The 14,616-nt window shown below is 41.1% G+C and overlaps 1 non-coding gene across 1 annotated transcript; it reads right to left on the bottom strand.

The window, feature by feature from the left end:
* Positions 1 to 3,580: 3,580 nt before the first annotated feature.
* Positions 3,581 to 3,744, bottom strand: LOC115872258. The gene has a single exon (XR_004047764.1). It is a non-coding gene; the product is annotated as a U1 spliceosomal RNA (small nuclear RNA).
* Positions 3,745 to 14,616: the final 10,872 nt, after the last annotated feature.

Below are 14,616 nucleotides of genomic sequence, written 5' to 3' on the forward strand. Positions count from 1 at the left end.
TCTAATAAATTATAAATAGCATTCTGGTTAAGTTTGGGGCTTTGCCATTATAGAGCACTAAGATCCAGATGAAATCTTATTTTTACCATTTGCTACCTTACCTTGAACAAGGAAAGTAAAGTCCTCCCAAGGCTGTTTTAAAGATTAAACAAGGTAATTTAGTATTCAGTTACCTTGGGTGCCCAAGATATCTTGCGTATCTAGTATGTTGTTAGTTCATAGTAGGTACTTGATCAATTTTAGCAACTAGTCCTATTGGAGACTGCTACCAGGGTGGCCAAAGTGGTCAGCTGCTAAGCAAAAGGTCAAGTTGCTCAAACCCACCAGCCCTCTGTGGGAGAAAGCTGTGGCAGTCTGTTTCTTTAAAGATCATGCCCTTGAATTGCTATGAGTTAGAATCACCCCAGTGGCAATGGGTTAGGGTTTAGTTTGGTATTAGTATTATGAATAATAGAATAGTCTAACAAGATTAAATTAATTTGCTTAGTATCTAGTAGTGTAAGATGATATATTATAAATACACAAATTAGAAGGTTAAGTGTGTGCTTATTTCAAATGTGATACATTTTCATGTATAATTAGCATATACATTATTTTAATTCTGTATCCCTTCTCTAGGACCCTAGACCTTATTGAGCATCTGGGTACAGACCAGAGAGAATGAGTAACAAGAAGAGTAGGGTGGGAAGAAGCAAAGAGGAGTGGGAGAGGCAGCCTTGATGGAGAGTGTGAAAGGAGTGTGTGGGAGAGAGTTTTAAGAAGTAGCTTCCAGTGTGACAGGGAGAGATAGAGACAAGTAAAGGGAAAAGTGAATCTTGAGAAATTCCTCTTGAGAGCAAATTTAGCTTTGTGAGTGTTTCATCAGTATTGATGGCTGACAGCAGTGATGCTCTTTGGGAGAGACCAGTAAAAATCGGAATTACTACTTTATTTTTAGTCGCAGGACTGTTTTTCTCCCCTTACAAAAGTGTGCCAAATGTAGGCCATAAAGAGGTCTAAGATGTTTTGGGGTAACACGTGGACATAGAGACAAACCCCATACTTAAAAGTGTTTCAGAAAGGCAGCACATACCGGTAATTGGAATGTTTGGGGCAAGCATGGGTGAGCTGATAGCACAAAGACTCAATTCCTGGGATTCCTCAGACAATATGGTAGCTGTCTGAAAGCTTGATGTATCCTGAAGATTGTTGGGGCAGGGGAGAAGCAGGTACATTTTCTCCTCTAGACTTTGCATTCTCTCTATAGACTGCCATCTGCTGGTTTGTGATGCTGTTGATTGGTTACTGACGTGGACAGTATATTTTAGGTATGGACATTTCTAGGGGAAAAATTCTTGGGAAACATTGCTGTTTGTATTATTTACAATAGGAGTGTCAATTCACATTAAAATCAGAAAAAATAAATAATACCAAGAGGAAAACAAGAACATTTTCTATATACTAGAAATGATAATAATTAGAATAAGTTACCATTTGTTGAATAACTTTATAAACAGAAATACCTATGGTCAGAGAGGTATGTAATTTGCCCAAGGTCACAAACATAATAAGTAGTGAAGTTAGGCTTAAACCTCAGGCATTGCTTCCCAACGTGCTTAATCATCATGCTCTACTACAAAAACAAAACAAATCAAAATCCACTTTCATTTTCTAAACTGTGTTTATAGTCCTACTCAATGTAGAGAATCTTCAATGCAAAAAAAAAAATATGCAAAGAAAATAGAAATATCTGTATTCTTATTCCCAGACATAATCGTGGATAGTGTTTTAAGTTATTTTCCTTCCATCTTAGTTCTTTGCTGATGTATAGCTTCACTCAGTTTTAATTGTTTTGTTTTTGTCCTTTCTATGCTTCTTCTCAATCAAAAAGAACGAGTGCCCCTGTTTAAATACCAGAGAAAGTGCCTTGTTACTGCTTCTAAATTACCAAAAGACTCAAAGCCTTCAATCTCCTGGCTCTGCCTTTTCGGTCACTCAGCCTGTCTCCTCTCTGATCTCCTGAAACCATGATCTCCAAATTACCTTTCCCTGCTCACGCCTGAGCTGCCTGTTATACCAACTAGACATTCTTGTGGATACATCTAATTAATCCCTGCAGGCTACCGTGAGAAGTAACTAATTTAACAACCTGGTTCTTTCATAAAGTCGGGCATACAGACACTGTATTCAAAACATGAACCCAATAGTTACAAATTAATCCTAATTGATTTATTTACAATTACCATACTAAACCATGAATCCTAGTTAATGACAGAGGCAATGGTTAGGCTCTTTCAGGCACTGATTTAAGATCTAGATGGATCTGAATTTTTATTCTGGATCCATCGAGTTTTAGCTGTGAAAACTACTAACTTTCTAAGCCTCGAATTTCAGCAGTTATAAATTGGGGAGAGCCAAAAAGTAAAGCTAATTTTTTCATAGCTGGTATAGGATGAGATTATAGAAAGGATGTAGAACACCCAGAAATAGTCAGTGTTCAACAGAAGATAACTCTTTCACTGTGTTAAAATCTATGCTGCTAATTAAATTTATTATGTTGTGTAATATGTTAAAACAAATTACTGGTCGTGAGAAAAAAAATACATGCGATAAGAGCATGTCAAATGACCTAACATTCAAGGTAACATGGGTTTATCTCTGCTTCCTTACTAATCTGCAGTGAACAATTTCATTTTTTCCCCACCACATCAAAGATTCTGCTTCTAAATATGACTGGTATTTATCTCTCCCCCAACCCGATAGCACCTTTCTACAGAATAAAGCATGACAGGGCCAGTAAGCAAGGTAAGCATGAGCTGATCAGGTTTACTGGCCATTCTGTAGTGAATAATTTCACAAGTTTCCCCAAAGCTTACCTTGATTGGGTAATCTACCCCTGGAGCAGAGAGAGGGGAGCCCATGGAGTTGTAAGAGATATAGCACTGTATTTAAAATTAGCTTGAGCTTGCTCTCATGATTCAAAGCAATTCACTAAATAAAACCAAACCTGCTGCCGTTGAGTCCCTTCTGATTCAAAGCAACCCTATAAGACAGAGTACAACTGCCCACTTCCGCTTTCCAAAACAGAGCATGCTCACAGAAGCACAGTGCCACATCTTTCTCCAGTGGAGCAGCTGCTGGGTTCAAACCACTGACCTTTAGTTTAACAGTCTAGCACTTCAGCCCTGCACCACTAGGGCATCATATTAAACGTGATGAGGCATGCATAAAACAAAATGAACTTGGCACTTTCTAGATCCTTGGCAGTCGAATGCCACTGGATGGCTAATTGAATAGTTCAAGCTTTAATTCGAAAATTACTTCACGAAATGTAATTCTTCCCATCAAATATAGTTCTCACCCACATGATCACATTTAATCACCATTCATTTGTTGTAACTATTCTCATACTAGGAGCCTCTAGCTACATATGAGCTCTGTATGCAATTACAGCAAAGAAAAACAATGATAAAAGTGAAATGGAAGGGCCGTGTAAATTCTATTCAGAAAGACAAAACGAATGCAAGATCTGCACACATAGAAAAGAAAAATGAAGTAGTAACAACAAAGCAGCAAAACTACAAAATTATATCTATTCCCCCAGGGGAAGGCATACTCCTGTCCCCCACTAGAACAGACTATGCGTCCGTCCACCTTTCAACGGGTGGCAGCATCTCAGGGTCAGCACATCCAGGGTAAAATGGACGAGTCTCATTCCGGGAAACCACTGTCACAATCCTAGTGTCTTCCCTGCCAGGTAAGTCTAAGCTAAGTTTATATTTTGAAAGGGGAGGGGAGATAATAATAGAAGAGGCACTCTCTGTAAATACAACGAGCCAGGATTGGAAGTCTGTGAAAAATGAGATGGCATAACCGTAAGCCCAGCTATTGTGCCGCTGTGCATGTTTGGGGATTGGCCCTTTGCTGACTCTCAGGAGAGAGGAACGTAGAGTCAGAATAGCGCAAAGGGCAGCAGAGCTCAGGATACGTGAAAGTGTAAAGCAATACACTTGCTTTGCGTCAACTCCCACTCGTGGCAAACCTGTAGGTGTCCGACTAGAACTTTGCTTCACGAGGCTCTGAATGGCTCATGGTTTAGAAACAGACTGCTAAGCGTGTCTTCTGAAGTACTTCTGGGTGGACTCAAACCAGTAACGTTTTGGTTAGCAGCTGAGCTGTGTTAATCATTTGCACAAAAGAGAACTCCCCTGTGGACGCTTGGCTTTGATGTTTTTCTCTGGCAGAATGTGGCTGTCAACGATTTGGTCCAGTTTAACAGACTTCAGAACAGAAGCCATCAGATGAGCTCACCACAAGCTTCCCAGGTAAGTCGTGCGTGAAACTTTGATGTGTCTGCCAGGAAGGCGGTTGGGAAGACCCTCGTTAAGGCCATCCATTTAAAGACCTATGAATCTAAGTTGTCCAGGAAGATTTAATCATCCATAGAAAGACTTGTCCTGACTTACCTTACTGGTCTCAAGATGCTCTTTCCTCCTCCGGCCTTTGTTTACTGTCTCCCTCCCACCCACCACCCTCTTTGCGGTCTTCATACCAGTGATGCCCGAGAGGGGGCAATTTCTGAGGAAGTGGTTCCCCAGCATGGTGTGGTTGTGCCATTTATCCTACCAAGGTCTCGGTGACAAGTGCGGTAATTAAAAATGGAAGAAATGCCAACAGCAAGAGCAGATTGGACTGAAAGAATGATGACTGGGCTCAGGAGATTGCTTGCTTTTCTGGCGGGAGGCTCTGCAGTGTTTGGGTCCTGGCCTGTAACAGGGTGTGAGCTGAAGCCTTCGCAGATAAATACATGTCTCCTTGGGGCTGATTTACGCTCCACATTGCTCCTTGTGCGGTGCTGTCCGGCCAGTCTGGCATCTGTAGGAATGAATGGCCTGAGATAGAAGCTTAGCATTTGAGTTGAGATAACAGTTTGCCGGTCCCAGAAGGAAATGTTTAGTATGTGACTAGAAGCTGGATGAGCCCCTGTGTCAAAGCACACACCCAAATGAGGAAAATTAGGACACAGAAATTCACAGACAATGATGTCCCCATGTTCCTGAAAGCATCACGCATGTCAAAGGGAAAGAAAACACTGGAAGCCATGTGGGCACTGCTTTTCACTTAGGAAAAAACACACACTCATCTGGAATGTTCGAGGTGCCACAAAGAAAGACCAGAATGGTTTTTTTTCTTCTCCCTAGTCTCATTTTCTCCGAGTCTCAGCCTGAATTCAGGGGAGAAAAAAAAAGTACTGCTGTTCAAACAGAACCTCTGCTGGATTTCTTTTCTCTGTCAAGTTGTAAATTGCTTTGAAAAGCTCTTTATTAATTTTAATTTCACCAACATTTCATCAGTAATTATGTATGGCTTATCACACCTGAGACGAGGTTGCTGGTGATACAAGGTAATTTAGAGGAACTATTGTTTTATCTTTAAGAAATATTACTTCCTAATCAAAGGAATTATCTATCTTGGCTCTCTGGGAGTCTTGAAAATAAAGTGAAAGCCGGAACAGGGTTTTCTCCGTTTAAATCGTAGCAGATCTAGAGGTAGGGACCAGATGCAATTCATAGTCATGAGGTCTCCCATATACATCAGTTAAGAGAAGATTAACAAATGATCATCATTTACACGTGACTACCAAGCTACACTTCATAACAATTCACGCAGAACACAGGAAGAGCTAGACCTGGGGTTGCCATCAGACCATAGGCTCAAAGTCCCTGGTCACTGATCACTGTAGGTCAGATGTTTGATGTAAAGGTTATGATTACTGTAAGTTTTTATAAAGAATGAGCTACTAATATGACATTTTATTTTTAGAGAGCAATTAATGGCAACATCCTATTAAAATATTTATTTTATATTATCTTAATATTATTACAACATTGGTTGCTACTAAGGGCCAGATCTGGGCACTATAAATGAGTGTCCTTTTCAGTATTGTGGTGCCCATAACGATTCAAGCACAGGTTTCCCACATCAGGCGTTGCTAATAGCAAGAACTGATACATGCCATTAAACCAACACATACGGGTGGCAGTTAATTTATAAGCACATATATATATATATATAAGTATTTAATATTTAAAGGAAGTCTCCCCAAAGCTTATTTTCCTAAATCTAGCAAGTGCTACTGGTTGGGTGTGGAACCCTGGTGTAGTGACTATGCAGTGGGCTGCTAACTGCAAAGTCAGCAGGTGGAAATGCTCAGCCAGCTCCATGGGAGAAAGACAAGGAGGTCTTCTCCCATCGTGTGCTAGAGTCTGGAAACCCACAGGGGCTGTTCAACCCTGTCCTACAGGGTTGCTCCGAGGCCAACTGGACTGGATGGTCGTGAGATCGTATCCTTGGCCAGCGGTTACTTCCTTGGGGTCAGTCAAAAGAAGGAGATTTCCTTCATTTACACAGGTACTATTTCGACACCAAAGGACTTTAGGCAAATTGTTCTTTGTTGTCCCAAGTTCATGAGGTTCTCAGCATTGCCATTTTGTGCAGACATGTGTTGTTGAGTACTGTTTTACCATTATTAGGAGTCCACATTGAATGTTATCAAACTGGTTTTCTCATTTTGCTCCAATCATATTGTTTTTCTTCTTCAACTTGGTGGTCTTGATCTGCTGATCTTGAAATTAATAATCCAGCTCAAAATTATACTGGCCTAAGCACTTCAGTGTATTATCTTATTTAATCATTCAAATAACTTCATATAGTTATTATTATTGTTGTATTTAGTCTAGAGATGAAAAAAAAAGGCCAGAAAAGTTAGGTAACTCATTAGGAAATATGCTGAAATCTCTGAGATCTGTTAAGGACCTCCTTGAATTCCTGGATCTTAAAAGTTTCCATTTGTGACAGTGTGCAGTCTTCCCACTATTTGATTGCTGTTTGTTACTGGAAAATATTTGCGTTTTCCTTCTCTGACATGCTGCCATCGCTTAGGTTCCAGCTTTCGCAGGTTTTCTTATAATAAGTGGCAGCAGAGTTGGAATTCAGCTTGCTTCATTGTCGAACTGACGCTCTTGAGTATTCGGCATCTACTTCTACCAAACTAAGAGCCAAACTCACTGCCACGGAGTCGATTCTGACTCATAGCGACCCTAAAGGACAGGGGAGAACTACCCCTGGGGTGTCTGAGACTGTAAACCTTTACAGGAGTAGAAAGCCACATCTTTCGCCTGCAGAGTGACTGGTGGTTCCAAACTGCTGACCTTGCTGGTAGCAGCCCAACTCAGTACCCATTCACTTGATGGAGTGTAAATGGTCACTTTAGATCACCCCGTTCACCGCTTTTAAGGAAGCACCTTACAACATGCAATGAAACCTGTGCGAGCCAGAACATGACGGGACACCTTGTTTTTCCAGGTCTCGCAAGTGTTTTGCTTCTGACAGGGTGCAATTTATCACTTTTCCATCACTTGCTTCAGTGGAAAATATGGAGTGTTTGTGTCAAGTATATCATGCTTTCATGATGAAGGCAGGCCTTCAGAGTCCCGAAGCTCTATTTCCTGTCAGCGTTGCCATGCCATTGCATGCTGCCCAGGAGTTTACTGGGGGTGATTTGGAAAGGGAGAGGGGACTGGTTACTGATTTATCGACTGATGATTATCACACAGCTACGGGGACCCTTTGGATAGATCATGGCCTTATCTTCCCCAGGAAAAGAAAGGTGGACAGCTTTTGTCAAGTGCTGGTTAAGGGACTAGCTCAGCTTATGGGGGGACTGAACATTGCAAGTGGAGCGTGGTGGCACAGGTAAGTGATGAGTGGGCATCTGCTAAGGAAAAAGTGGATATGGATAGGTAGAAACAAGTCAGTTCAGGGATTTAACCTAAATGAAAAATCCAGACTGAAATCTGTTTCAAAGAATCACAAAATAAAAATAGATCTCTGGATATGAGTCTGATTAACTATAGAAACAGGGCACACACTCGGTCGGTTCTGAGAATAGAGCCAGGTAGAGAAAGGGTGCCCAGAGCAAGAAGGAGATGTTCTTGCGTACAGTCCAGAAAGAAGTCCTTGCAATTGCACTTTACCACAGTGGTGCCTACCAAGGGCTGGCTCTTTCCAATTTTTTACCTGGAAACATCAGAGGCACAAGAAGCTTCATACCTGCCTGTAAGGGATTCACCATGAATAGGAAGCATCTTGCATGAAGGCGTTTCTCTTTGTCTCCTGCAGCTAGGCAGAGGCTGATGTTTTTCCTTTGTGCAAAGTAAATTTAGTACAAAGTAAGTTTAGTACAACGTAACTGTAAACCCGCCCAAGGTCACACAACCAATGTGTGATGCTGGGATATGAACTGAAGTTTAGCTGCCTCTAATGTCCACACAGTGCCCATGACACAACACGCTTACAGAGACCTGTCTTCTAGCAAATGTCAGAAGAGTAAACACAAGCAAGAAACGCGATGAGCACCAACATGGCATCATTATTGACAAGTGTCATCCATCTGCCATTGGAGAGTCTGAGCAGCACTTCCGGTACATAATAGGAATACAGGTTCATTTCATTGCTGCTTGACTCCCCCTCCCCCCAATTTTATTTTAACAACTTTGTTCTCCTTTTTCTGTCATCAGTTGTATTCTAAAACACAGAATCTATTCGCTAGGGACTTTGTGGTTCTTATCACACAAGGAATCTAAATGCATCTTTAGTAGAACAGGAATTTTATTTCCTATTTCTGGTGAAAATGTTGTTAATATTTTCCTAGTGCAGACTCCATCCCATGGTTCTACAAACAGTTCTTACCATTTTAATTTTCTAGAGAACCTTGGACTATTTCTTCTGATAATAAAGCTTCAACAAGGTCAACAGTTCGACACCACCAGCTTTGTGACCTTGGGAAGATGTAAATTTACTTTGTACTAAATTTACTTTTATTTCAAAGTGTATTAGACAACACACACACGCCTACAACCCTGGTGACACTGTGGGAGAGGCTTCTAATCACAAAGTCGATTATTCAAACCTACCAGCAGCTCCACAGAAGGAAGATGAGTCTCACCAGTATTTAAAGTTTCAGAAATATTACATAGGTTTATAATGAGTTGGTTTTATTGGTAGATTGATAGACCGATAGATTCATAGATCCATTGATCAATAGGTAGACAGATGGCATATATACATATAAACATGAGGGGGCTTCAAAAATTATGTGAAAAAAAAATGGAAGTGAAAGATAATGTAATTTTCCCATGAACTTTTTGGAGACACTGCATGAGTGCATTTGTGTATGTGTGTGTACACAAATTAACAATGGAAAACCAAAAAAGTGATCTATAATCCCGACTTCCCTGTCTCTTTTATTCTCACTCATGCTTTCAATTTGACTTTATTAACCTTAGATACTTAATTTTGGATTTTGTTTTATTTGTTAGTTCTATGCTAGGTATTGTTATGTCATTATATAATATGAAAAGCCATTATCTAAGGGCTATAAAATATTGTATCAAGAGAATGTGTTATAATTCCTCCACTTTAGATAAATTAGTTGATTTCTGTTTTTTACACAGAATAACAATAGTATAAAGAGTTTCAGGCACATGTATTTTTTAGATTTTGGTTTTATTTTTAAAGTCTGATTCGATAAATTTAAATACAGTTAGGAGATTAAAACATTTGTTTTTTCTTCCCTTTTTTACTTTTTATTGTGAATTTTGTAAAGATTTACAGAAAGGTCATCATTTTCACATCCAACAATCCAGACTCATCAATGACAGTCCTATCAATGCACCATCATTTATCCCATTTCATTCCTGTTTCCTTTTCCCTCCTTCCTTTCCTAATCCTCTGAACTCTGTCCTTGGGAAAACGCTGCACTTTCATTCTTACATGGTTGATTACCCTCAGGAGTGCCAACCTCCCTGACTCCTGAGCCATGGAGGGGCGTCCGGTCCACATCTGAAGAGGGACTAAGGGTCATAGACTTGAGGGTTCGGCCAGTCTCTGTCTGACCAGTCAGCCAGTCTCTTTTATGATTTTGAGTTTTGTTTCACATTTTATCTCACTCTGCACAGGACCTTCTAATGTGATCTTTTCAGAGCAGTTGTTAGTGGTGGCTGGAGACAAAAACATGTCTGTTTGGAGTTTTGGGGTGCTGCAACATGATGCTGTTTGGAGTTTTGGGGTGCTGCAAAAAATGGTGACTAAAAGCTCAGGGCTGTTCAGGGTTGTGTTCTATGCCAAGATTGAATTGTGGGGAACTCTCTTTTCTGCAGTTTGTTCTAGTTACAGATACACACTGCAAAAGGATTAAAGTACTCTATAAGAGCACCAACAGATACATAATAATACGTGGCTTTTTATAAGTGTCAAATCAACCTCCACCTAATTCACAATAAATTTTTTCATTCAAAAAAGTTTTAAAAAGACAGTATATAACACTGTAGACATAGTATCATGAAAAGTTCAGTGGGGAAAAAAAGGTGTCCTATCAATTACCTGTACCTCCAAAGTAGAATGGCAGTGATAATACCATGGTACCTTTACAAGACTTGCATGTTGTTATGGTTGCCAGGTGCTGCAGCCTGTCGTGGCAGCCACGGCATCAACCCAGTCCCGTGAGGGGCTTCCTCTTTCACTGCCCACCTGCTTAACCAAGCGTGGTTTCCTTCTCCAGGGACCGGGTCTCTCCTGAAAACATGTCTGAAGTGTGTCCGTGGGGTCTTCTCATCCTCACTTCTGTAAAGAAGAAATAGATTTTCCACTTTTTAGGAATTAGCCTCTGAAAACCTTATGAATATTTTTTAACTTTGATCATTTATGGAGAAATCCTTCTTATTTGCACCTATTTTATAGGTAGAGTAAATATTTAATTACACATCATTTCAAGAATACATGTTCACTGGTACTTTTCCATTTATTTTTCTAGTTGCATTCCCTTCGTATTTACAGCTGAGATGCCCCCAAATTAAAGAAGAACCCATATTTCTTCCCTGAAAGGGTTTTCCTGTTATCCACGGTGGTGTTTACATTTCATTTACATTGTCACCTCCTTGCAGCATGCCACTTTGCTCTGGTGTTTTATGTTTAGCAAACTGCTGTGGAACACTTGTGATGTCCTATAAATAATAAATAGTAATAAGTCCTGTGGTCCTTTGCAGGCAGCCTTTGATCAAGGGCAGCTTGCAACTTCCTTCCCATGAATAGATATAAGAAAGGAAAAGAAGGAGCCTTCATAATCGCTTGGCTGTTGATCAACCAGCTTGTTGACAGTGAAGCTTCAGAAAACAGACCCCATGCCAGCACAAAGAGAAATTTCTGTTTGCCAGGTGGGCTCTCTAACTGGGCAAAGCTATGCCCACCCAGTAGAGGGCTGTGAGATGGTAGAGAGCTGTGAGGTCTCACTCAGGTGAGCTGCAGGATGGGACGAGTCAGCACTTGTTTTTGCCTCTTTACAGAGGATCCTCACATGTATGGGCACCTTCCACACCAGCAGAAATCACGGTCGAAAAGCCTACAAAGTCCTGGGGAGGCAAGGATTAGGTAGCTATTCAGTGCTTAGATTAGATCTGGTAACCCAGCTCAAAATCTTTTTAGACAAACGCAGTTAATGCTTTACCTTCAGGAGAATTCTTCTCTCACCATTGACATGCAGATAAAGCTGACTGAAGAGCTTTTGCACAAAGTGTTTTGGAGAATATTCTCTATTTCAATTTGGGATGAAAGCATTTAACCCACCTGCTTTGGAACCCAGAGCATAGAACTTCTTGACCAAAGGCATACAACTTTAATTCGTTAATTCCACCAACTTAAAAATAAAAACCTTTTTTTTTTTTTTAGTTTGATATCATAGAAAACTGCTAATGTGATCAGGGAGAAGTAAGATTGGTAGAGAAAAGAAATGAGTACAATGTGAAGGTAGAAGATATGGAGAGACAAGGTAGAGCTATCCGAGAACAGAAAAATATTGTGAAAGAGGAGAAAGAAGAACGAGATTCTAGAAACAGAGCAACACCCAGGTAAGAGGAAAGAAATTGAGGGGGTGGGTGCTGAGTACCCACCCACTTCTCACTCACTAAAGACCAAGTCGTTAGGTGAAAATCAGTGTTACGCAAAGATGGGGGAAAATATCCCCTTATCCCCTTACATGTACTGTGAAATCTTCCAGGCCCCTGCTGAGGTCACCTGTCACTACTGCCTCTCCCTCCCCCGTGTTGCCTCAGAAGATCTCGGTCCCATTGCTAACATCAGGGGTGGGCTTCCCAGTCCCAGAACCATATTTTCAGGATGGATGGCCCCAGCCCATTCACTCAGCAACTGAAAAACATCCTTGATAGCTTCATCAGGGCCAGGGGATTCCTGATGCCACTGGAGGTATGTACAAACTACCTGTTGGGTCCCCACTGTGACCCCTCACCCCAGCAACCCCCAGCTCTTACTAGACGACCTCTCCCCTTCAACCCATGAGTCTTGGCAATTAAGTGCTTCCTCCAAAGTTGAGGGAATGACAGGTAGACCTAGTGTCTGTCCTTGATCTTAAATTGCAGCTGTCACTGGCCATTTACCTAGTGACGGAGCATCACGGAAGTATAAGGGCTGCGTAGGTGTCAGACAGCTAACAGGGGGTCCCACAGACCCTGAGTACCTGAGTACCCTAATTGAGGACTTCTTCTCTCTACAGACCCTCCGGTTCCTGAACCCATTAGGGCTGGAATCTAGGACCAGACCCCTTGCTCCTGGTCGCCAGGTGTGGCCCACTTTCTCAACATCAGCTGTTACTGCCCCAGCCAGGACCCAGCAGGCAAGGTGCTGTCCCAGCCAGCCTACTCCAGTCACGTTCACTCTGCCCTTCACCCTGACGGCCCAAGGAAACCAGAGCCCCTTCTCTCTTCCAGGGCAGTGAATTGACTTTCTGCCTGCACAGGGGTATAGTAATCAGGGACTTTGTTAGGGATCTCCGCATCCACTGGTGCAACATGCATGCTATTAATGCACAAACATTGGATGTTAGACTTTTTGCAAAGCTTCTTGTAAATGCAAAATGTATAGATAATGAGTTAGTCAATAAATGAGGAGTTCATATACAAGGGGGGGCCTTCAAAAAGTTTATTTAAAATGGAATGAAAAGATGAATGGAATTTTCCCCTAAACTTCTTGAAGCAGTCTTGTAAGGTGCCAGACCCTCCTACCCAAAGCAGTAGCAATTGAAGCCCCTTTATAGATTTTTCTGTCCCAGACCCTGCATCAGTCAGCTTGCCAAGAAGCCCATACAAGAAAATGGTACTTTAAGACTACAATTTCAGGGATATAAATACTTTCAATACTGAATAGTTATTGTTTGGGGGCCTTTACGCTACAAAGAACACACACATATATACAATTAAAATACATTGTGAGTTCATATTTCCTATTTAAATTGAGGATCAAAAATATTTTATTGAACTTCTAATACCTTATATCAGTCTCTCTCTCTTAGGCTAGGTTATTTCAAGAAGCAAAATTATTGGAACTTATATATGCATATATATACAGATTCTGCTCTAATACATACGGAATTGTTATGACTTAGAATTGACTGGAGGGCAACTGGCTTTATTCATTTATTTTAACCTAAAATACACAAATGTCAGTCTCAGAATAACAATGCTAACACTGATATCAATCAAGCAATTACTGTAAACACTTCAATTGTTTTTAGTTATCATTTTCCTTAGGGTATATCCCACTAGGAACAACAGTCACATAGCTGTGTCTTAAAATCACTTGGAATTCTTCCCTCTGTGGCGAGACCACCAACCGGGTGCATATTCATTTTAATTAGGTAGGTTTTATTAAAAATTAAAAATTTTTCCTAATTATGAAAAGATGTACTAATGGGTCCCAAGCTATATCTCTAAAACAAAGTATGCTTAGGATTCTAGCTTTGATTCCCCTCCTCTCAAACCCGCTCTGTTTATTGACGTACCTCTTTTTAAAAACTAATTTTTCTTTTCATTTTTGCTTTTAAAAATAAAAATGATCACTCTTCTGTCTTTCAGTAGATTCGGCATTCCAAATGAATGTTTCTACTTTTTGTCAGTAACCCCCTATCTTGGAGAGCATTTCACAGCTGCCATGTGCGTCAGAGAGCGCAGCGCTTCAGAGGGTTTCCAGTGGTGGCTCTATTCCAGAAGTGGATCACCAGGCCTTTCTTCCCAGGTGCCTCCGTGAACTTAAACCTACACCCTTTCATTTTGTAGTCAAGCCCATCAGCCATTTGCATCACGCAGGGATTCCAGACTTACAGCACACTGCTTCATTCATCTGAAGTGATATATACCTCAGTTCGTTCACAGAGCCAGCCCCACCCCCACCCCCAATTGGTGGGCAATCGTGCTTTTCCTAGTCTTTTGCTATTACAAACGGAGTCATAGTGAGTACGGGGAGCACCAAGGGGCCCTCTCAGCATTGTCCCCTGCCCCTAATTTTAAGGACAATAGACCTTGATATGGTGGCATGTCAGTAGAAACACTGCCCTGCGCCTGTTCTGGCGCGCCTTTGGACTTGCGCCTGAGGGCAAATGCCCTCCTCTGTCATTCCCTCAACTAAACCTCTGGTTATAAATCATGCTACAATAAATAACTTTCGTTATATATCGTTTTGTATACCCAACCCAACCTAACCTAACCCAACCCAACCTAACCCAACCCAACC

The sequence above is a fragment of the Echinops telfairi genome, unplaced genomic scaffold (genome assembly GCF_000313985.2).
Source record: "Echinops telfairi isolate 266 unplaced genomic scaffold, ASM31398v2 ScPeMD7_7421;HRSCAF=8459, whole genome shotgun sequence".
In the NCBI taxonomy this organism is placed as follows: Eukaryota; Metazoa; Chordata; class Mammalia; order Afrosoricida; family Tenrecidae; genus Echinops; species Echinops telfairi.